At 35.5% G+C, this 26,068-nt stretch overlaps 1 protein-coding gene and 1 pseudogene across 2 annotated transcripts in view; one reads left to right on the top strand and one right to left on the bottom strand.

Annotated features, from left to right (window-relative positions):
• Window positions 1-26,068, top strand: part of LOC136779621 (leucine-rich repeat-containing protein let-4) — a 1,178,420-nt gene that overhangs the window by 996,466 nt on the left and 155,886 nt on the right. The gene's annotated exons all lie outside the window — the stretch shown is intronic.
• LOC136774462 (general transcription and DNA repair factor IIH helicase/translocase subunit XPB-like) overlaps window positions 11,552-26,068 on the bottom strand; it is a 46,896-nt pseudogene continuing 32,379 nt past the window's right edge.

Here is a 26,068-nt window from a genome sequence, read left to right as displayed (position 1 = left end):
GATGCATTTAACATAGGATTCAATGACTGTTTGAATTATATTTTCAACATCTTATACCCAAAATCACCTTAAAGCCTTTCGCTATCAAAAATTTGTTTCAAAATTTACCTTTAATTCCACCTTTTTCTTAGTTGCTGCTCTCACTATCACCTTTGCATTATGGCTATTTCCCTGAAAAACGAGTGACATTTATATATTCTTTTCATTAATATAAGCTGTAAAATATATACCAGTTAATGCAATGGAAGCCTATGTTTTTTAGGTATACAGCTTTCAGTTTCCTGAAGTTACACATCGTATGCTATATTACGTGTGAAATATTGAAATCATGAAATCCTTCCATATTTACATACCTTCATGATTTTATTATAATTTTCATCAACTATGTGATTTCTAATTCCAAAGTTGTTTGCCCAAAATCACCTGCAAGCACTTTACTCTCTAGGATTTTCGTATAACTCATATTTATTCATCATTTTCTTAGCTGTTACTTTCAACATCAACTTTGAATTATGGCACTTTCTCCAACATACAAGTGCCATTTATATTTTATATTCATTATTATAACCTGGGAAATACACCAATTAATGAAATGGAAGCCTCTCTACTTAGATGTACATCTTTCAGTTTCCTAAATTTATTCATTGTATGGCCCATCACATGTAAATGATTGAAATCATGAATTATTATCATCTTTACACATTTATATGATTTTATTATAATATTCATTAGCTATTTGATTTCTAATTCCAAAATTGTATACCCAAAATCATCTGCAAGTACTTCAGGCTCAAGAATTTGCATAGAAATTGATCCTTTTTTTAACCTTTTCTTAACTCTTACTATCAATATCAACTATGAATCAGGGTTCTTTTTCCAGCAAACTATACAGTGCCATTTGAATTTTCTTTTCATTAATATAAACTAGAAAATACACAAATTAATGCAATGGAAGACTCTCTTTTGTGGATATACTGCTTTCAATTTCGCAAAATTATTCACTGTATATTCTATTGCATGGAAAATCTTAAAATATTGACTTCTTTTCATGGTTTCATTTCTATATATATAGATGATGTTATCATTATATTTATTTTGTAATTGACTTATATATTTCAAGGAGTTGATGACCAAAATGACCTGCATGCTTTTCACTATTAAAAATTGGCTTCCAAATTTTTTAATTTCTCCACCTTTTCCTTAGGTTTAATTCGCTCAACATTAACTTTGCATTATGGCTCTTGCTATGGTAAACTGGTATCATTTATGACTTCTTCTGTTAAATATTACAGCTCAAGCCTGCACAATGACACAATAAACACGTTATTGTAATTCAATCTGAAATAAAATCTCACTAAGTACCAAAAAATATGTTACATATTATAATATAAAATTACATGTTATTCTTATAAATAATTAAATTTGAATAATTAATTTTTGAGATAATAATCATTTTTTTCTATTCTAATTAGGGATGCGTAGATAAATATTTGGTTTTAATACTTTTTTATATTATATTTGAATATTAAATAACGATTAGAAAATATTCGTCTACTTTTCTTTAATCGTAGTAATAAGAAAGTTTTATTGTCTCCTGGAAAATTGTTTATATATATAATAAACAGAAACTATTTTTGTCGCATGGAAAATTATTCTTATATGTGATATAACCTATCGGGCAGTTGAAATCCATATGAATTTAAAGAAAAGAAAAAGTTAAACATGAATTTTGTTAATGATTTCCATATCTGAAATTTTACCATATGTTTATCAAATATCTTAACAATTTCTTTTAATTAATATGCTCCTGATAATCATCGATGCATATAAATGTTGAAAGTATACTTCTCCTTGGCACAGTGTTGAAAATATGTAAATATTAACCTTACTTCATCTAGTCAGCTGTAGCATCAGCAATGAAATTGGCAATGGAAATGTTCTATCTCAATTTAATCTGAAAAATCAATTTATAACGAAGTTCTCCGTTACGTATGCGAGATAACGAATAAAAAGTATAAAAGCTACCGAACAGTGGATATTATTAATCCCTACGTTACCGATTCGTGAGATAGGCTCACGAGTGGACTATAGCTAGCATCAAGGATAGACACCGTTGACCGGCAGAGGCACGGATGAAAAGACCGGCGCTCCAGGAAATGATGTCCAGGTTGTCCTGAGAAGTGAGGCAGGGCCATGCCAAACAACCCAGGGAAACTGAGATAAGGAGAAGCGGCCTCGGGGAGTCCTAAAAAGAATGACTGTGTCTATAAGTCCCCACGAGGAGGAGAGATAGAACATCGAGTCTGGCTTGAACGCTGGTTACGCGCGTCAAGCAGGCTGCGCGAATGTCGTGCGCAGACTGCCATAGCAGGCAGTCGGAACGCGACCATGGGACTGTGCTGATGTGTCCGTACGTGCTGGTGAGCGCGTGACGCGGCACTCAGACAGCCATGGGTCGGTTCGCGCACGTGAAGCGTGTGCTATAGGCCAGCTTGCACGTACGTCACGACTGGATACCGGCCAATGCATAGCGGGTTGTGCAGGGGTGTAGTTAGCCCGTTGGAATGTGTCCCGGTGCCCTCCGTAATTCCATAGGCTTGCGCTATGGCTGGACGGGCCGCGAACATTGCCTCCCTGGTGGTCCGCTCCTGGCAAACTCTATGCTTGGCAATGATACCGCATGTTCCCGCACTCCTCACCACCACCTTTGTGTGGGTGGTGAGGGATAAATATATGCCCCTCAATAGATAGGTCTGCGAGGCTCGGACTTCTCCGCAAGGAACCCTCCCCTCTCTCCACGACCTAGCATACTGAGCGACCCTGGGTACCGCTACCGTCCAAATGCATGGCCGCACGGCCGTATAAGATGCATAGAGAATGGAGTCGAAGGACTCAAATGATAACGTAGGGTTGTTGGCCACCCAACTGACTAACTGGCGCCCTGATACCGATAGAAAAGGACGGGCGAAGGTAATGGGAAAACCCGTAGAGTGAGTAGCCCCTCACACTGACGGGATTAACGTTACAAATTAAACAAATACCAAACAATATATGACATATTATATTGTAAAATTCATTTCTATATCTAATCGTAGTAAACAAAAACTTTATTTCCTCCTGGAAAATTGTTCATATGTATGATATAACCTATCGGACAGTTGAAATCCAAATGAGTTTAACCCCTTGCCTTACGATTTAATTTTTAATTGTGCGTGCCAAAAGCGACACCAAGGACGTCTCTGAGACGTCTTGTTTATATTTGGGCCGGTAGACTTACCACGTCTCTGAGACGTCTTGTTTATATTTGGGCCGGTAGACTTACCACGTCTCTGAGACGTTTTGTTTATGTTTGGCCCCGAAAAACTATCACGTCTCTCATACGTCATTGTAAGCTAAGGGGTTAATGAAAAGAAAAAGTTAAACATGAATTCTTTAAATGATTTCCATACCTGGATGTTTAGCATATGTTTATCAAATATCTTAAAAATTTCATTTAATTAATATGCTCCTGATAATCTCCGATAAACATAAAAATTGAAAGTATACTTCTCCTTGGCTCAGTACTGAAAATATTAATCTTATTTCATCCAGTCAGGTTTACTATCCTCAGCAATGAAAATAGAAATGTTCTATCTCAATTTAACTGAAAAAGAAATTTCACAAAGTACCACAAAGTATATTAACTTCCTGTATTGTAAAATATAATGTTATACTTATCTAATAATTGTCGACACCTTATGTTATTATTATTCGAATTCATTTGTCATTTTGAAAATTTAGCACATTCACTAACATAGCAATGATTAACCTCACTGTATTATACATAAATAACCTCACATTACAAATGACAGTTAACAGTAGTCGCCGGATTAATTATATCGATTACATCGATTTTATTTGATAGTTCAGAACACTAGTTTTGTCGTTGTGTATAACCGGTTGGCAACACTGAGAAAAAATGACGTCATTTTCTTTAGCGGTTAACTTCAGCCCGAGACATACCTTCTGGCAGGAAAAGAAGAAGATTATGGAGAAGAATCTCAATTTTCTATATATATATATATATATATATATATATATATATATATATGGTGTATCTCTAAGGGCGGCATATAGGAGATTCGTGTTAGTTGACTATAGCGCTCAGGACGATGGTAACTGAGAGCGCTGATTGGTCAATATCATTTAGTGCCAACATGAAATGGTCCGTTACCAATAGATGAATACGAAAAATGAGACCCATCCGCCATTTTGGAGTGGAGAAGTGTTTACATGCTAGTTGTAGCAGAAAGAGGTGTGAAATGGAAAAATGACAAATATTGAGGTTACTAAAGTAAAAATGGAAAATAATGAATGGAAATTTCGAATATTCTTACTTTCCATTCATTAATTTCCATTTTTACTTTAGTAACCTCAATATTTGTCATTTTTCCATTTCACACCTCTTTCTGCTACAACTAGCATGTAAACACTTCTCCACTCCAAAATGGCGGATGGGTCTCATTTTTCGTATTCATCTATTGGTAACGGACCATTTCATGTTGGCACTAAATGATATTGACCAATCAGCGCTCTCAGTTACCATCGTCTTGAGCGCTATAGTCAACTAACACGAATCTCCTATATACCGCCCTTAGAGATACACCCTGTATATATAGTAGACATGTCATTATCTACTTTTATATGTACAATGACCGGCAGAAATGGCGTCCCTTGATGCGTTTAGGAACCGCATTTTAGGATCCTTCACTGTATACTCTATTCTGCTAGGCGGAGATAGGGGAATGGAACGCGATAACTATAGTAGTTAGTTTATCTCGCTCTAAATGCGTGAGTGCGAGAGAGAGAGAGAGAGCTTTATACGGCATAGCAGGGCAAGCCAGGCGTCCCGAGGCTTATTTCTATCTGTGCCATTGCCTATGGCTATCTCTCTCGCTCGGTAAGAATCATTCGTCCGTCCTTGTTTAGGTCAGTTCTACGCCAATGGATACGCTCTAAAGAAGATTTTCTCAGGCGACACCATTGAAGACTGCGATTACAGCGGGGATTTTAAAATACTGTGCACCTGTCACTGTCAAACGTCAGTATGAAAGATTATTGTCGCTTACAGCGTTTGGTGCAATTAACATTATAAGTCTGGATTATTATGTGATATTCTGTAATGCACATATATATATACATATGTTAATTTACTTTTAATTTTTTAAACCAATAAGTTATTTGCATTATAGAGGAAACTCATTTAAATATAAGAATATACTGGTTTCCACTTATGTAACTTTTCTTGTAAATATAACATAATTTTAATTAATAAAATTCACTCGTTTATTAATCAGACTAAGAAGAGTTATTTCTTTTAAATTTTAACATGTATAGAATAATATCCTAAACGCGCACACTTAACTAATTATTATTAGAGAAATATCTTTATAATCGTTACACATTGATAATAATATATCTCAATATCCTTCAGTTTAAAATATCATTTACATTGAAGAAATCTTGATCAATGGTCATGAAGAGTTCGTGGCTAGGTCGCTTGCCTCGAAGATTAGTTAGAGCGCTTTTGTCGGTGGTTCGAATCTCGCGGGAGATATTTTTTTTTTTCGTTTTAAAAGCATTACTATCTTTTCTTTTTGTTAATTATTTGGAAGCATTGCTACTGCTTCCAAACATATTTTTGCAAACCTTAAAATATACAATGTTATATTTATGCTTTTTTTGTAATCTAATCCATATGAGCAGGAGCTCGCTTCTTCGGCATTTGTTTTTGTGCATTACAGAATATCACATAATAATCCAGACTTATAATGTTAATTGCACCAAACGCTGTAAGCGACAATAATCTTTCATACTGACGTTTGACAGTGACAGGTGCACAGTATTTTAAAATCCCCGCTGTAATCGCAGTCTTCAATGGTGTCGCCTGAGAAAATCTTCTTTAGAGCGTATCCATTGGCGTAGAACTGACCTAAACAAGGACGGACGAATGATTCTTACCGAGCGAGAGAGATAGCCATAGGCAATGGCACAGATAGAAATAAGCCTCGGGACGCCTGGCTTGCCCTGCTATGCCGTATAAAGCTCTCTCTCTCTCTCTCGCACTCACGCATTTAGAGCGAGATAAACTAACTACTATAGTTATCGCGTTCCATTCCCCTATCTCCGCCTAGCAGAATAGAGTATACAGTGAAGGATCCTAAAATGCGGTTCCTAAACGCATCAAGGGACGCCAATTCTGCCGGTCATTGTACTTGCCGTCGAGACACTACCGTGTCTATTGATATATACTACTTTAATAAAGCTACACTAACTTATTAGTTTGATATTGTGTGTGTGTGTAATTTAATTGAGAATAACCTAGGATAAAACTTCAGGTAGTAGTCTAATTGTTTGGGTCGAAAATTTTTTTTTCATGTTTCGATAGTATACCAACATGAGGATATGGTGTATAAATGTTAAACTGATATTCAAAATATTAACAAAGATATAACATATATTCGAGAGCGCCGCATAATTGAACGCTGTAAGTTGCGCGACAACTGCTAACGGTTATTCCTCACTATTATGACTCATTACCTTTATATTCCTTTAGAGTTTCGTATACCTTTTGATATACGAAAGCATATAACCAGATATACCCGTGTTTGCACGTATGTTGAGACCAAAGGCTTGTTGTACTCACCGGGGATCGACGATTAGTGTGAGGATGAAAGTTCTGTTAGCCAAACTTTTAACGCGTTTTTCTCGAAATCACGTTTTATCGGTCGGTCCGTGGCATAACAGATTTTCTATTGAACCCATCGGTCTGAAATTTCTACAAGTTCTTCTACACATCTGTAAATCTGGCCGGAATTAGAATCATTTTTTTTCATCCATTATTTTTCAAGTTACAGCCCAAAATACACTAAAGAGATTGTAAATTTTTTTTGAAGTCCGCCATTTTGATATTTTTCAACCTAATTAATTTTTTCTAATTCCGGCCACAATGACAATCCTACTAAACAATAATCCGTTTCATTTTTTTGTTTCTGATTACTTAAACTGGAGATACCTCACGGGCCAGCAGCACATCCTTTTTTTACACCTACTTTGACCACATATAATTTATATAAAATATCTTACAAATTAAAAAAATATATATTTCTGTACAATTCAATATAGTATTAATAACATAAAATGTTTAGATTTTTTGCATTTCATTTAGGTAGTCAAAAAAATTCCCGAAAAATACCTTGCAAAACCAGTCGACTTACTAAACTACTATCTTAAGCAGTAAACTCTAGTTTTATCAGATATATTCTTTCAAAATACAAAATCTATTCTAGCATCAACGATAGTAATTTTAATTGATTCAACCTGACGTGAACAGTTAATAACATAAAGGGCTGTATTATTTATAAAAACGTTCATACTTAACAAATGTCTTCCTCCTCTGAACCATAATAAATGGATTTAAATTGTGAATATATATCATATGACGTTATTGTCCACCCCGAGGGATTTTCTACAAAGTGAGAGGTAGTCAACCCTCCCACCCCGCGTAAACGCCTCAATTAACGACTACCTATAAGACCTGGGCGTCTTCGCGACAATGATTATACCGAATATTTATTTAACAGAGGAGGTTCTAACCCTTATACAGAAATTACGGGTTGAGGTGCTAGTAATCTACTAATAATAATTCGCACGCGAAATTATACCCAAATTACGTTTATTCTAAAAGATTCTACAGTGCTTACGATTTCAACATCTAAACGCGACTTTATGTGAATGCGGCTTCACTAATATGGGTGGGGTTTAAGTCGTTTAGGCGTGGCCTATGTTCCTACCACGTGACCAATCGATCACGCGCGCGGGCTACTAGTTGGCGCTCGTGAGGGAATCTGCAAAGTTACGCGGTACTCCGCGCGCCTCTAGTGGATTCCGCGCCCAAGTACGGCATATCACGTCACTTGCCGAAGTCCCATCCTTCACGCGCGCGCGTCACCCGTTTGCGGTTACCAACTGTCTAGCCTATTTCACGCCGGCCCGACCGAAATAAACGATCCGTGTAATTATGATCTGGCTGACAAAATGGTCGCAAATACCCCTTAGAACTCTACAAAGTCCGTGGCCTTGACAGGTTCAAAGGGAACGGTCGATCCAATTGTCGGAATATCTATTTCCGTATGCATTCGTATAATATTACGGTCACTGGATCTTAACATAGAAATATGACGACCTATTAGTTCCGACAAATTGACTCCTTGTTAAGTTGGCTTGCGCAACCCTTGAAATACCATAAGGGCCAACGTTTTCGTATACAAAAACAGATAATTGCCTCGCAACTAAGGGCCCCAGTAAAAATATGGATGTCACGAGACTAATTATCACAGAACAAATTTTCACCTACTCTAATCTGCTGTAACTATTGTCGCCTTTTTTCACTGTCTCTTTCTCTCTTGCCGGCGGTCCCTTTGGCTGCAGGCCTCAAGGCTAGTGATTCCCTTCGTCCGATATGGGTTCGCGGCGGGGTGGCAAGTGTTGCATTTTAACATTATACAGAATTTCTGTATCCGGCGGCTGCTTTTTCTGCTGCGGCTTATATCAGTGGGGTGGAGAATTTATCACTTCTGACTTCTAAACTTTAAGCAATAGGACAGAGCACGGGAGCAGGTTATACTCACTGATGGCTATTTTTAAACGTAGGCACTTCTAACCATCTATCAGCAGACTCACCAGTGCGTTTATTAATGCTTGTATCCGCGAGGCTACCCCACTGATGTCCCAGCTCCCTAGTCACGTACACCACTACATGGAGGTGTACTTGTCTTTGGCTTGCATCGCTCAACTTTGGCGAGCGTCGGTAGGCTGGGGTGAGAAAGAGAACAGAATAGTTTTCTTAGAACTCTCAGTCTCGCACCCGAAATAATTCGAACTGAACTTCATTCAGCCCATGAGTTAAAATCCTTTTCAGCCGGTAGTTTCGATTTTTCCTTTTGCAGATTCCAGTTCGATTATTGCAAAGAATTTTTATAACATAATTAAGAAATGCTCAACATGTTTATTTGTTTGTATCGTAACGGTTTCCCACACAAAGGTGGCTAAATTTGTTAGAACTGATCCGACTGTTTCGAGAAGCCAGACCAGCATCGCATCATGATAATTGTTGTGAGCAATTGATCCAGTAAGGTTCCCTGAAAAAGTAAAAGGTGAAGGACAGTTTCAAAAAGAAAAGGTTGAATGTAATTGAACTAGAACTAGTTTATTCAAAAACCGTTAAATTACTGAACAAAAACAAAAGTTTTATCAATGTAAAATAATTTCCCGAAGGCCCTAAAGAAATAGAGTAAAAGTTGCGCAAAAGGTTGCTTAGTAAAGTCAGAAGAATCTCGAAAAATGATCAAGGGGAGCTATTACACAACCCACGAAAATTGTACCATGTATTGTAAATGCTATCCCAACCGCAAAAGAGCAATGCTCAGGGACCCATGAGAAGTAGTACCGCATCTGGGATTCTCAGATCACGACACATGAAAGGAAAGGAGATCCTCTTCTGCATGCCACAAGAGAATTTAAATATTGGGAAGCTCACCAGGATGCCTGGCGGAGTCGTGGGAAAAGTGTGTGAAGGTTAACTGAAGTTCGCCCGGACCGCTGGCGATAACTGGGGTAAGACAGAATTCAAGGTATCAGACCTTGGGTTTTTAGCAAAGTGCATAACTGAGATGATGATCATTTAAGTACCTCGCGAGTGAAAACTTATGAGCGAAATTGCTTCGCTTGTTGGCCACCTGGAGGCGACCACTGAAAGGTAGGGGTAAAGGAGAAAGACGGAGAGTGCGCCGGCGCGAGCAGGTCCGAGATTCCCCGGCCGTTTACACCGATACACACACACCTCGATCTCCAACAAATCCTTTCTTCCAGTGACGCTCCTGTGTCAATCCAGATAATCCTTAGGACTGTGGTAGTAGATGGGAGTTTGAAAACTCCAAAACAAAGAAAAAATAGAATCAAATATGCTCATCAGAGAGCAAACAAGCCTTAATAAAGAACACTTAAAAGGAAGGTCGGTATCGTACACTCCGGAAAATATATTCTGTCCAACTTATAACCAAATGTTTTAAAAGGCCGTACTTCAATAGCGGTCAACACTTTTCCACATGACGCTGGTTACCTGGTCTAGCACCGAGTCCCGAGCAATAAACCGAGAACAATCGAAGAACCCTATAATATACCTGATACTCTAATCACTAATCCAAAAATACAATTTTTATATTTTTAATCAAACAGATTTGAAATTATTATGAATACATTGCTTGTATTTTTAACATGAAAATGAATCCAAAAATGATGTTATTCGGACTATTATTACTATATTAGTTATATCTTGCATCTCTCATTTTATTAAAACCTGTAAAAAATCAAATTTATTTTATTCCAATATGTCTATAAATAATCCAAATAAGCATCAATTAACCTGTAGCAGAATCATACTAAAAAAAATGAAATTTTTAATTTTATGAAATGATTAACCTTTTTCTTTTTGAAGATAGTATTTTAAAATATTTACGTTTATTTATCAATTATATCTTAAACTAAAATTTATATTTGTTAATTTTTTAATAATATGTTTATGTCCTTTCCAATATTTAGGAGATTTATTTTAACTTAAAGCATAACGAAGATATATAGTAAATTGAATTTTTATTAGAATTTATAGATAATAAAGTAGCAGCTTCAAGGTATAACTAAAAGAAATAAATTGTTCGATTAATGTCGTATTTGGACTCATTTTTATGTTAAAAATACAAGGAATGTATTCATAATAATTTCAAATATGTTTGATTAAAAATACAAAAATAGTAATTTTAGATTAGTGATTAGAGTATCAGGTATATTAGGGTTCTTCAATTGTTCCCAGTTTATTGCTCGGAACCCTCAGCAGCGTTGCCAACTCCGCCATTTTAATTATACTACGCTGTACAGTGATGTCAATGATGCCAGAATCAAGCTTTTAGCAACAAATATAAAGTTAACCGCTAGCCAGCAACATTATTGAAAATTTGATGGGAAGAGGTATATATCCCTTCCCTTCAAATTTTCAATAATGTTGCTGGCTAGCGGTTAACTTTATATTTGTTGCTAAAAGCTTGATTCTGGCATCATTGACATCACTGTACAGCGTAGTATAATCAAAATGGCGGAGTTGGCAACGCTGACCCTCAGGACTCGGTGCTAGACCAGGTAACCAGCGGGATGTGGAAAAGTGTTGACCGCTATTGAAGTACGACCTTTTAAAACATTTGGTTATAAGTTGAACAGAATGTATTACCCGGACTGTACCGTTGAACAAGACCATGTTGACGCAAAATACAAGTTGAATTTGAGCTCAGCTCCTAGTGTTCACCTTATGGCTTAAATGAATGAGTGATAATTAACGCATAACACGAACGCAAAGTAATAAATTGCAACGGAACAGTAAGGTATTGAAAGTATAGTGTGACGGACAGTTGTCAATATTTTGTTATGTCGGGAGCTTGTAAAGTTGTGTCAGACTATGCTGTATCTATTTATTAGCAGTGTGAACAACAGCCACTATAACAACGGAATCCGAACCAACTATTAATTGAACGATCCTACCCAATGTCCATTTACAAGCAGGATTGTTTGGGCTTTTAACCCTTAGCTGTCCCGCTATCTGAGTAAAATATGACTGTCCCATGGGGTTTGTCTGACCCCACATATAAAATCGTCTGTAACTTTGAAAGTAATGATGATAGTTAAACATAAAATTATTTGCTAAAAGTTAAAACATATTAAAAGAGATATTAATTATTTTTGCAAGCAAAAATAAAAATTTGAAAGCTATCAACAATTTTATAAACAAATAAAGCAAGAAAGTTAGTTCTTATAGTAAATTCTTCCTATCTTCTTTAATTTTTAGTTAAAAAATGAAACAAAAATAGTTTTATCCTTAAGAGATACGTTGCTTAAACGTGGAATAACTCAATGTTTGGTACCATTTAAAAAGTATATTCATTTTGAGGTTTAAATGCTGCATAAATTGTTTTTAGAAGACATAAAAACTATTGACTGATATTTTAACAAAATGAATTTATTTCAACATAAAGTTAATCCAATAGCTATTAAATGTCAGTAGTAATGATAAAAAAAGTATAAGAAATTATCTAGGCATTTTATTCTTGCCCTGCTCCACAATCAAGGTACATATAAATTCGGTGCTCATTACAAATTGCATGATTACACGATAAGCATTTAATTTTTGATTTCTTATCCAATCTTCGAGGACAACACTCACAGCGTCTACAAAACAGTAAATTAGAATCACCAGGTATTTCTTGCCGCAATTCATTCATCCCAAGTATCGTTGTAATCCCAGATTTCAAACTTTTACGTAGCATAGCGATGTAATAACTTTCATAAAGATAGGGTTTTGCAAGAAATATCTTTAAGCGAGAATAAGGCACTCCCTGGCACTTAAAATTTTTTATTTGCCCCTTATTGATAATTGGAATAACGCTAAAATACGAGCATTTACAGTGGCTTGATCAAGAGACACGGTAGAGTGTCTCGACGGCAAGTACATATAAAAGTAGATAATGACATGTCTATACCGCCGAGCACTACCGTTAACTTATACAGTAGGTTTTGGCCGCCTCAATTTTCAAACCGATTTATTTCCGTGAATGATCCACTGTCATGATTTAAATAAAAGCTTTCCTTAAACTAGTTTGGAACAAGCTTTCATTTAAGACCATAATCATTAAAAACGGTTCATGCAATCCAGAGATCTCATACTGAGTTAGCTATATATATATCGAATATTGAGATTCTTCTCCTTCATAATCTTCTTCTTCTTCTTCTTCTCCAGCCAGAGTGTATGTCTCGGGCTGAAGTTAGCTGCTTAACGTAGGTTTAGTGACGTCAGTAGACGTAAACGTAAATATAGTTGCACACAATCGTAAACAATGTGTCTGTGTGTATCTCCTAGATATATGTTTTACTTCGTTTATTACGGTAAATCAGGTTAAGCTGCAAGATTGACAGTATTAACCTTAAAACAATTTGAACCTAATTATGAAATAAATAAATGAAAAACCATGATTAGGCTGTTCTTATTTAAATTTGATGAGGTTATACTCATTAAAAGGATTTTTAATTACATAAAGGAATCAACAAATTAGATAAGCATAACAATGAATTTTATGATATAAAATGTAATATATTTTCTGGTACTTTGTGTGATTTTATTGCAGATTAAATAATGATATGTTTATTATCTGACTGCTAAGGGTCGAGCTGTGTGGAGTGAAAGATTAAAATATAATATACACCGTGTCTCTTGATTGCTGAGGATAGAGCTGACTGGATGAAGTAAGATTATTATTTATATATTTTTAACACTGCCAAGGAGAAGTATACTGTCAACATTTATGTGCATCGGTAATTATCCAGAGTATATATAAATTGCAAGAAATTGTTAAGGTATTTGAAAACCATATGCTAAACTTCCAAGTATTGAAATCATTAACAAAATACATATTTAACTGTTTCTTTTCTTTAAACTGATGTGATTTCAACTGTCCGATAGGTTATCATACTGGGGATGAATAGAGTTGACTGGATGAAGTAAGATTAATATTTATATATTTTCAACACTGTGCCAAGGAGAAGTATACTTTCAACATTTATGTGCATCAGTGATTATCAGGTTTGCAAGAAATTGTTAAGGTATTTGAAAATCATATGTTAAACTTCCAGGTATTGAAATCATTAACAAAATACATCTTTAACTGTTTCTTTTCTTTAAACTGATATGGATTTCAATTGTCCGATAGGTTATATCATACTGAGGATGAAACTATGTGGATAGAGTCATTGCTGAGGATAGAGCTAACTGGATGAAGTAAGATTCATTTTCAACACTGTGCCAAGGAGAAGTATTCTTTCAACATTTATGAGCATCGGTGATTATCAAGAGCATATTAATTGCAAGAAATTGTTAAAGTATTTGAAAACCATATGCTAAACTTCCAGGTATTGAAATCATTAACAAAATAAATTTTTAGTTGTTTCTTCTCTTTAAACAGATGTGGGTTTCAACTGTCCGATAGGTTATACCTTTATCAAGAATTAGCAGCATAAATGTGACAGTAATTAGTGCTAAAAAGAAATGTGGTATGCAAAACGACAATGTCAGCTTTAATTATATGCTTGATTGTAGTTTATTTAAAGCTTTGCGAATTGCTTGTCCAGTCATGCCCCTGTATCACCTCAAGAATCTGATGTAGTTACTGAAGTTTCGCAAAGTCAGATGTTGGTAAAAAGTCAAATGTTGATTAACAAATGGAATGATTCATGTTTCTTTAAAATATAATTTTCTTTGAAGAATTGAGATTTTTAAATGATGAATTTGATTTTAGGTTTACTCAGATGTTATCATTTAGTATTTTACAGTCACTGTGCAAGTGTATTATAGCAAATAGTAATACTTGTGCTTTGACTTAAATACATTTGGTACAATTGAATTAAAAATCCAAGGAGGAAGGTTCGCACACATACTGACTATTGGAGTTGAATCAACAATTGGGCTTTTCACTCCTGCATTCTGGTACTAGAAACAGGCAAAGATGAAAGCATTGAAAGATTGGCAAAGTAAGAATAAGCCAATATTCAGAAAAACGTCATCCATTGCTCAGCCATACTTTAAGGATGAGACTCATTGGATGAAATTCTGTAAAATTGAGTTAATAATTGTTGATTGTTTTCCTCTGTTACCTATGCTAGTATTCTAGGCCAAAGGCAGTATACTGGTTATTGGTATGGATGAAAAAATGCACGTTTATTCTCAATTGAAACTCAGTCCAAAAATTAATGGTTTCCACTCCATTTTGCAGCACCAGAAATCCGACCAGTTTCAAAAGTGTGTAACAATTTGCGAAACGAACATCTGAGGACTCTGGTACAGGAAATGTTATAAGGACGACTCGCCAATATATCTCCTATGTCACCTTTGTCAAGAATTAGCAGCATAAATGTGAGAGTAATTGGTGGTAAAAAGAAACGTGGTATGCAAAACGACAATGTCAGCTTTGAATATATGCTTGATTGTAACTTATCCAAAGCTTTGCGAATTGCTTGTCCAGTTATGCCTTCATATCATCTCAAGCAATTGATGAAACTAGTGAAGTCTGGCATAGTCAGATGGTGGTAAAAAGTCAAATGTTGATAAACAGAAAATGTAAATTAATTAAAACAAACATTTTAATTAATTATTTTTATATGTTGAAAGTATGTTTATTGATTATGAAAATTTTAATCAAAATTTATTATAGTGAAACTGAAAACATTAAACAAATAGCCGGGGCATTAATTATGAATTTCATTTATGCAGAATGCATTACAAATATCAATAAATTCAATGTGTTGACTGTGATATTTTTTCAATATTAATAGATATTATTTTATTAGTTAAGCGCTGCTGTTTCAAAAAATGAGAAGTGTGGAAATTTTCTTTAAATTCCGTAGAAAAATTAAAAGAATTATTTAATTTTTTAAATATTATACTCTTACAAAACGTTATGAAATCCCACAAAAAACAGACTTCCCCTGTAAAAAAAGGCGGCAAGTACATAAAACATCTAGCATATATAATATAGTAAAATTATCGAATTAAAAAAAGTAGTGAAATCCAAATATTAGGCAAGTGTAATTTTTCACCTTAACAATAGCTAAATTTTTGAAAAAGAAAAGGAACAAAAAAGTTACTTGCCGGGCCCGTAATGTCCATGCACAGTGAGAAATAAAATCGTCTGTGGTTCGGCTAACTTCACTCTGTATTTTAACATGAAATTTCCTGTACTACGCTATAGCTGAATCTCACACACGATTCAATTTCCCACTGTGTATGGACGTTACGGGCCCGGCAAGTAACTTTTTTGTTCCTCGTTTTTCAAAAATTTAACTTTTGCTAAGGTGAAAAAATACACTTGCCTAATATTTGGATTTCACTACTTTTTTTAATTGGATAATTTTACTATATTATTTATGCTAGATGGTTTATGTACTTGCCGCCTTTTTTTACAGGCGAAGTTTTTTTGTGGGTTACACCTATTACGCCTCGTTTAAAGTGAATAATACATTTCATGATTTAAGTATTAAAGATCGAAAAAGTGATAATTATGTGTATAGAAATGTACATGGCATATAATATGGAAATACGGGTTTTCAAAAGTATAAACAAAGTGAAATATATGACTTCATAAGAATTGTGCAACGAGACTATATGTATCCAGTAGTTGCCATGCATACAAAGGGGGCACTATAGAACGTGATATTCTAAATTTAATGGGCATTGAATGCCATAATTTAGAATATTACAAGTGTCCCAAGTATGACAACCTAAGGCGACATTTTACAACTTTCAACATCCCATGCGAACTGCATAAATTAAAATTCTGTGGCAGATAAGGAAGACCAATCCACTGTGTCTACAAGGAGATGGATGTTTTCGCAAAGTGGGTGCGAAAACAAATAGAATGTAAATAATACTTAAGATCATAATTTATTTGTTATTAATAAATTTTTTATGTATGTTTCAGAAGCTGTTCGCTGAATGAAATATTATTTTTGATCTTATACTAAGTTTTTTATAAGTGTTATTTATTATTATATACAATTTATATCATTCTCTTGTACATTTTCTCTAAGCGTCTTTTATTATATGTTGAATTTTATATTTAAAAGTATCTTTTTCTTTTCTCTTCCTCACCTTTCATTTTTATACCATTCAGTAAAAAAAAAATGAAACAAAGACAAAAATGGTGAATTCTTACCGATTGGGGGAGGGGACAAAGATCTAGAGACCTCATACATACTCAATATCCTCATAAGAACAGTCCCAGTGAAGGGAAGGGGGGGTAACATATAGTTTGGCTTAAGTTTACCTTGTACCTTCATCCCAAACACCTCTGCCTCCCTATAGCAAGACTCGGGACCAATGCTTGGGACATAGGGATTTCCTATGAGGGGGTAACATATAGTTTGCTTTCATTTCTGAAGCGACAACCATGACTTAAATCTATATATAACTACTATATAGCTAATCAGAGAAGTAATTTTCACGGACGCACCCTAGCTGGGAAGATTCAAACTAACTGTTTTGTCCAACTATTTCAGTACCCAAAAAAGAAAAAGTTCTTTAGGTAACTGTCTGTAGTGGTGTAAGCCCTAGGGAATTAGTGGACCCGGAGGATAATTAACCATCAGGGCCCTAGGGTGATGCGAGAGGGGGACGAGACTAAGAGAGAAAGAGAGGGCAAATGAAGTGACGCAGACATACAGCAAAACCCCCTCCTTAAGAAAACTCCCCCGCACACCCGCACCCCCCTCACCATCATGTCGTCGGATCCCCCTACTGCTTCTACTACCATGCAATGGCATTTGTATAAAAACATTGGCTTCTGATAAATAAAAAGGCGTATCTACTACTTTACTTAAAAATATACTATTAATTCCGTATTAAATTTATAATTCTGTAAAATTTGTATTCTTTCACTTTGACTAATAGGAGCATAAATATAAGGTTTATTTAGTTTTATTGCATAATGCTTTAAGGCAAAGACATTCTCAGAAAAAACAATTGATATATCTCCCCTTCTTTCATGATATCGTATCAAATATTGGAAGTATCGAAATGGTACCCCCGGTTATGATCGGTGAAATGCCCTAAATCTCAAAATAATTTTTTTTCTATGTAAGATGATTTCTCGGGCAACAAAAATAAGCTATGTAAGTTGAGTTTTTAGATTAGCTCTCCGCTCACCCCTAGAAGCCCAAAAACTAACATTTTTAGTTTTTTTTTTTTTTTGCGTACTGGTATAGCTAAACAATTTGAAAAAAATTATTGATGTATATAATGATATGGTTTCTGTTTAGTAATTTTTCCAAAGTCATCGCATCATAACTCTAAGTAGAGGAACAATTTAAAAAAAAGACGTTTTTCCTGCTTTTTTTTCGAGGTACATACATTTTTTTTTGCAATTTTTAGGGTTCCCCGATTACTACTTTTGTGAATTTTTTCAGATTTTTGCGTTATCTGCGCACCTATTAAAAATGCCAAAAACTCATTTTGTAGGATTTTTCGTAGCACTTATTTTCAATAATCATAATTATTCAGAATACTTTTCACCAAATCATTAATGGGAGTCACCATAAAACTTATTTCAATCAGAAATGATATTAAAAAAAAGGCATTTAATATTTTCTTGGCATTTCTTATTTTACAAGAGCTGCATAAAATGATTTTCTCACCCCACGTCTAATTCAAAAGTATCAGAGCTCTATGGTGATGTGTAATAATTACTTTACCTTGATTAACTTACTTTATATATATATATATACAGGATTATTCAAATAAAACGAATCAAACCATAGACATAAGACGCTATTTAACTTCGTAACTTGAAGAGATAGCAAATTTTTTCTGTAAAACCTTTCCTTTTTGAAGGGTTTTTTAATTTGCGTTTAAAGAGGTCTTATAGCAAAAATTGCTATCTCTTCTAGTTACGAAGTTAAACAGCGTTTTATGTTCATGGTCTGATTTGTTTTATTTGAACAACCCTGTTTATATATTATATATTGTAAAGAATAATTTGTAGGCAAGTTCCCAAATCACAAAGGGATGCAGCAATCTTAAAAGAAAGTGAGATGACTTTTTGGGCGCAGATAATTTGCCTTAGCTTTATTAATTCAACCTCTACAGCGACTCGATAGGAACTGAGCTGATTTACCTTCTCATAGCTTACTTTTTTTACAAGAAAAACAAATGTTTATTCAGTAATAGTTTCCAATTGTATACAAACATGTACCTTCTAGCGTTCATATTTCTTGTAATATATTTCGACGGTTCTAAATAATTCGAAAAAGTTCGAACAAGAGTTTCGTATATTTCTGGTAATTTTATAGTCTCTTCAAATTCAGAAGACACCCTAAAAGACCTGTGTTACCACAGCAACAGGGTAAACACTCATTCCATTGGTTAGAAGCTTGTGTTGGCCTTTAAGTCCAACCCTGTCAAAAATTAAGTTTCATAAAAATAACCACGTTAAAATACTGAGTGATATGTGTGCTGTGTACATTTAAATCTTATTAAGAGAAATCATGCTTATTTTGAGAATCTGTGCAGAGTAGCTTTTGTATTCAATGAAAAAAGCAGGTTCAAGTTGGTAAGTCTAAACTTCAAATAATCCCTGTTAATGCTGAATTGATTTTTATAAAATGAAAACATGGTATATTGTAGAAGTATTAATGACTTAACAAAATATCCGGTTTCTTGTTTTAGGAATTGAGTGCTTAATATAAGAAATTGAAGTTTTCTAATTCAAGAAACTCGATGCTTTGTATCAAGAAACTGTTTGCATAAATTCTTAAAATGATACATGTCTTGCTTTATTACAGAATTTAAGTATAAGTGACTCACTTGCTCCTTCCATTTCAAAAATATCCAAGAAAACTGATAGCCGAAGATGCAGTCAGTGTAATCTAATTTTTCGAGGTAGTGCTATCAAACCGTAGTAGTGGTAGCTAGGGGGTTCCTGTGACACGGTGGTGAGGGGAGTGCGGGTGTGCGGGGGGGAAGTGTCTTGGGTTCCTGTGACATGGAGGTGAGGGGGGTGCGGGTGTGCGGGGGGAAGTGTCTCCTTAAGAGCTAGGGTTTATTGGGTGATGAGGAGGGTGCGGGTGTGCGGAGGAAATGCTTTGGCTATGGGGAGTGAGAGAGAGAGAGATCCCTCTCACCCTCTCTTTCTCTCTTAGAGTCTCTCACCCCTCTCCCATCAGCCTAGGGCCCGGATGGTTAATTATCCTACGGGTCCACTAGTTCTCTAAGGCTTACCCCCTCTCCCATGTCACTAGGGTCCGGATGGTTAGCTATCCTACGGGTCCACTAGTTCCCTAAGGGTTACCCCTCTCCCATCACCCTAGGGCCCGGATGGTTAGTTATCCTGACAGTTACCCAGAGAACTTTTTTTTGTATTTTAGTTGGTGGAGGAAAAAGTTTCTTTTTTCTCCACTAGGTGGCGATCACGAAAATTACTGGGGCAGCTACACCGCTAGGGGTCCTAAGCATCTTACGGACTGCCATTTTTGTTTTCTTAGTCCTGCCCTCGGAGGGTCTTTTCTCCCTCCACATACTTATCCTAGACCCTCCCACTATTTTCCTACTATGGACCCGCCATTTAACTTGATTTCACATTTAACCATTTTTCTTCCCTCTCAACCTACCTCTACACCATTGAAGGGTCTTTTTCCCTCCACATACCCATTCTATTCCCTCCTACTATTTTCCTCCTTGGGTCCTTCTTTTAATTTCACATTATACCTTTCTTGAACCTTGGGTACAGATTCCTTTTTTCTTATACAAGCTGTCGATAAATATAAAGTGAAAAAATATGCAGTATCAAGTGATTATTAATTTAGCGTATACACAGATTTCTCCAGTAATTCATATAATTACAAGAATAATAGATGAAATTATGCAAAATTTATCACGAGCGGTAAATGAAGAAACAATCGAGACAAATGGAATGGAGTATGAAAATAGTAAGTTATTATGAATGAGATTGCATCATACATTTTTCTAAAATCTGATGATTTTTTACAGTAACACGCTGTATACAACTGTTGATGAGAGGTATCAGAATGATTGAGATAGAGGCAGGGATAATCCGCAGGAAGAGGAGGAGGAGCAGGAGGAGGAGGAGGATGAGGAGGAGACAACGATGGAGGTAGCAAGGGCAGAAGAATAGCTTGATATTTTAAAATATTATATGTTAAAACTCTTTTTAGTTATATATATATATATACATATATTGAATAAAAGTATTATATGTTAAATCTTTTGAATATTGAATAAAAATTACTGTAAGCATATTATAAGTGAATAGATTATTCATTACATCTTCCTGTAAGCATGCTCTACATGTCACATAGTTAACAGACATTATTTTTCCTTTTGCGAAACAATGGGGAGTGAAATTCTAGGGACCACCCAATGTTCCTCCTATGAGCTTTCCCAGGGCTCTCTAAAACTGACCCGATACCTTCTGCCCATATTTTACCCTCTCAACCAGTCTCTAGCTATTTTTTTCGAGACTTTTCTCACAAACAGGTCAGATAAATGAGCCCACGTGCTAAACAGAGTCACAGTTGTGAAGTAAGATTGTCAAGAAGCCATTGATGCGCTCGATACTTTCTGACCATATTTTACCTTCTAAACCAGCCTCTAGCTATTTTTTCGTGACTTTTCCTCCCTCAAGCAGACCAGACAAATCATTCAGCCTCTAGCTATTTTTTTCTCATGACTTTTCTCACAAGCAGAGCAGACAAATGATCCCACGTGCTAAACAGAGTCACAGTGTGACGTAAGATTGTCGAAAAGCCATTGATGCGCTCGTAAATTTTAAGCTGCACTCAGGATATGTCCTTAAGATGCTAGTATTCCCAACCCAAGTAATAATGGACGTATATTTCACGACTCGTTTCTAAATAATGAAAAGTTTATATTTTAAACTGTCATTACTTTATCTGAGGAACGTGACTATCTCACCATCTAGTACGTGTTATGACACGTTTGAATTAAATATATTTGTTTTAGATGACGGTTATTTGATCTGAAGAACGTGTATCTCACGACTTGCTTTTAAACAATGAAAAGTTTATATTCTAGACTGATGTCACTTTATATAAGGAACGTGTATATAATTAAATGGATTTATTTATTTTAATTAACAACTACTTGATCTAAAGAATACATGTATCAACAGGTTTAAAATAATGAATTCTCTTTGAAATCTACAATCATGAGTGAGTAACCCATCAAAAATGTCGTTCGCCTGCAACAGTCCCTCCACTCTCAATTTCCAATAAGCGTGTATATCTTATCCCTTCCTACGATATTATTCAAAGCCACCCAAGTTTCGTTTGCCTGCAACACTTCCCCTACTCTCAATTTCCAAGTGTGTATATCTTATTCCCTCCTAGGATATTATTCAAAGTCACCCACGCTAGCAATTAGGAAATTTCATTCAGTCTCGATTAGAAGCGTGAAGCAGTCGAAAGTTCAAGTCTGTAACGCTGCAGTCATAATATTTTATTGTGGTGTAATAGCAGTATTGAAGCTTCAAGCAGTGCAAAGTACCAGTTTCACGTTGCAGACAGAATATTTTTTTATTGTCACGTAATTGTCGTAGACAATCTTTAGAAGGTAAGAATTATTTTTTCTTTTTTACGTTATTCTCTATTCTTAATATTATTTTATTATTATAGAAATGGATTTAACTAAGATTAATGAACTCGCAACTGTAGAACCAAAAACTTTTATAAAACTGAATACTTTGGAGATTGGGGGGTCATACCGAATAACTGAATTATCGAAAATTAAAACCAAATATGGAGAGAGAATAATAGCAAAGCTGCTTACGAAGGAATGGTTCTTCTTGCCTGCGAGGATGATGGCATTACTGGAAAAACCAGAACAATTCAAGAATTTTCAAGATGCAGCTTCAAATCAAATATTAACATTCACGTATCATGGTGGAAATTACAATAATATGACATTTGCAATTGTTAGTCAAATTTCAAAAGATTAATTTAGAAAACATTTGTAAGGAATAATTTAAACACAAATAAATGATTATTATATCTTATTTATTATTTTTTTTCCTTCATTATAATGATAAGCTTAACTATAGTCTATTAGCGATTAACATACATTTCTAACTATTAGCGATTAACTTACATTTCTAACTTTTAACGATTAACTTACATTTCTAACAATACTTGTAAGCGGGTTATATTCAACAATTTTATCATGTATAATTAAACAATACGCAGTAGTATTACTTGCAATATTTTTAGAACAATCGATCTCTATTTTAACGTCAACTGTGCCAGATTTAATAGATTCGTTTTGATGCGAACAATCAATGACAAAGAGAGGGCCATATTCTAAGAAATTGTTGTAATCAAGCATTGGTTTCGACGGTTTTTCTCCAGCATAATAGGATTGGATAAATTTAACATACATATCATATAGTACAGAAAATCGTGATTTTTCAGTATCAGTATCAAGTCGATCATACGGATAAAATTCAGAATTAAGATAGACTTTAATATCACGAACAAAACTATCATCGAAGTCAAGCACCTTCATATGCTGCGTATTCTTCTTATTTGTTCTAAATGCTAGAATAACGTATCGAGGCTTCTCCAATTGTGTTGCAGCTTTTACAGCCCACGTATGCCTCTGTGTTTCTGGTAGAAGCGGGTATTCGTAGAGTTCCCAGGATCGAAAAGCCATGGTGAGGCTTTTGTTTTGGTCGATAATACGTAGAAATTGAAGTTTTGTGTATTCATTCAATGATATATGAGGAATTCTCCATTGCACTTTTTGAACATCAATTTTGGAGTCGGTGATTTTCGTTGAAGAATATATCGAATTCGTATCATTACGCGCTCGAATGAGAACGAGCTCATGACGTGCATTTATTATGACTCTTCTATAGACTTCACAAAAACCCAACAGCATTTTCAGTGGTACGCAAAAATTAAAATATTTCGTAGGCTTATAATCTGATAGAAACCATCCTGAATGGTGTAGACTCATACTCTCCTCCCCAGTCAGAGAAATGAGATTCTTCATGGAACTAGTAATACCCACATTCTTACTGCGGTCAATCTCAATACCATTCAATTCATAGCGAATTTCATCGAACAAGAATGCCATGGAATTGCAGTCAAGTCCCACTGTATCTTGAACTGTTGCACCCTGAGCACGAGTGCCCTCGATTAATTTTCCCGCTATGTATAGGTAACTCTCACATGGTAGAAGAATTAAATCTTGCTGTTGTATTGGAATTCGAATTTCGTCACTATTTCCCAATGATGCATTTGCATACGGATTGTAAGCATGTATTTCCATTTTAGTAATGCGATTGTCGTACACAGGTTGTGCGGTTACGTCCAACAGGTCCATTTTTATTTCTGACCTTGAAACCCAGTGATTGAAGAAAGGTTATATTTTTTCTTGTTAGCGGTCTTCTAACGTAATCCCCACCCAATGTATCTGCTCCTGCAGCAACTGTTGGACTGATGATAGGCTCATCTGGTATCGGTGATTTATAAGTATTCTTGTAAATTAGCATTTTCTAATGTGTAATCGAATTGTAATTTCTTCCCCACCGAAATTTACTAGACGGTTTTCCTGATCGAGAATGCGCAAAGTAAGACGGTCAATTACTTTCACAATGACTGGCAAGTAAATGACGTTTTTCGGTGTTTCCGAGATTTTATAGCCTGGTGGCACGCTTGGAAAAAATTCATGTATAACATGTTGAGGTTTGCCGTTTGTATATGCACCAGCAGTAATATTACATTCAATTCGTAAAATATTCACCCTTATAATGTTTACGGGCTGGTCTGATTCGGCTAGAGTGTTCGGCTGAATAATTCGATCTGACGAAAAACCCAATAAAGAGCCTATATTATTAGGTTTTGTAAAATCGATCAGATATTTACACTTTATTTCACTTTTCAACGTATTATTATTAGCACGTAGAATAATGACATCTTCATTATCCGCCTCATGCATCAATGTACGCAAAAGATCATTTATAGCACTCAATTCATAACAACCTGTAGGTATAGTCAGATCTTCAGTATCGTAGTAAAACTTATTGTTCGACTCATCAACATTAGCGATTGAATTGAAGCTCTGAAAGTCTACGAGACCAAGTTCATATTGCTCCTCCCGAAGATTGATCGGTGGGAAAAAATCTGCCTCTAATATGGACTCGCGATCAGACAGCGTAACCGTTAAAGACATTGTTCACGTAGAAACTTGACACACAACTGACCGCATATGCTTGTATCATACGATTGATATTGATCGTGGTTGTAGTAGATTATAGCAGAAGGACCAAAATAATCTAAAAGTTCAATTGGAGGTTTCAAATTTCCGAAGGAGTCGAAATACTTTACGTAATTATTACGTTTAACGTAGGCAACCCAATGTGTACCAGAACCTTTATCTTCATCAAGATTCACGATTGCACACTCATTGCATAGTACGGTTTGTGGTAGAGATGTGCGCATAAAAACTCCTCGAAAATGTGGTATATCCTGACATGCATTTAATAATTGAATATTACTAGTAGCTCCAGATTTCGGGAGGTTGCTTATTTTTTTTTTGCGAGGTTTTTTTCCTCCTTTTCAAACCCTCCCCCCTTCGTCCGTAAGGGGTTAGGTATAAACCATGTCCACGCCTGCCTTCTATTACACGATTGTGACGCTGTATCTCTTCCAATTGTCTCTTGGATGCTTTCGCATCGTTTACAGCTTTTGTTATACCTGCTGCGCCCCCAGCTAATGCGCCCACTGCACTCAACAGTGGGAGCAGAGGTAATAAACTCCCCCGTTTTTTTTTTTTTGAGTAAATTGCTTTTTCCTCAATAAACCTCCTCGTTTCTTCGGTACACGAATTTTTCTTTTCTTCATGCTTCTTCCATGCACTTGTAGGCCTAAGCCAAGTTTTCGTTTTACATTCATGGATGCCCAGACTGCTGCTGCAGCTGCTCGTTCACGTAAAGATGAGTCACTAGCAGTGATACGTTTTCGTGCACGCTGTGCAAGAACTTTATCAGCCTGGTGACGTGGTGGCAGATCCTTATATATTGAATATGCGATATCGTGTTCACGACAGGCTTCGTCTACAGGATTTATACCAGGATCACCACGTGCTAACCGTTCTCGAAGTCGAGTACCTGGTCCGCAATAATTGTAGCCAGGTATGTGTACTTCGAACGGTAATTTATTCAGTATTTTATTGAAAAAAGTTCCACAACCGTAGCTTACCATGTGGAACTTTCTTTCTGTTTCTCACACAGAGTTTGCTGACAAGCCCAGCAATCTTTTATTGAAGGGAGCGGTCCATCAATGTGATCTGTATTAGGTAGATTATGATGTTTAAAACACCAGCGATATTGTTGTACTTCAGGATCTGCAC

This window comes from Prorops nasuta, unplaced genomic scaffold, assembly GCF_024137725.1.
Source record: "Prorops nasuta isolate Cenicafe-Biocafe unplaced genomic scaffold, Cenicafe_Pnas_1.2 PNAS00001, whole genome shotgun sequence".
Lineage (NCBI taxonomy): Eukaryota > Metazoa > Arthropoda > Insecta > Hymenoptera > Bethylidae > Prorops > Prorops nasuta.
This window is presented reverse-complemented; position numbering and strand designations above follow the sequence as displayed.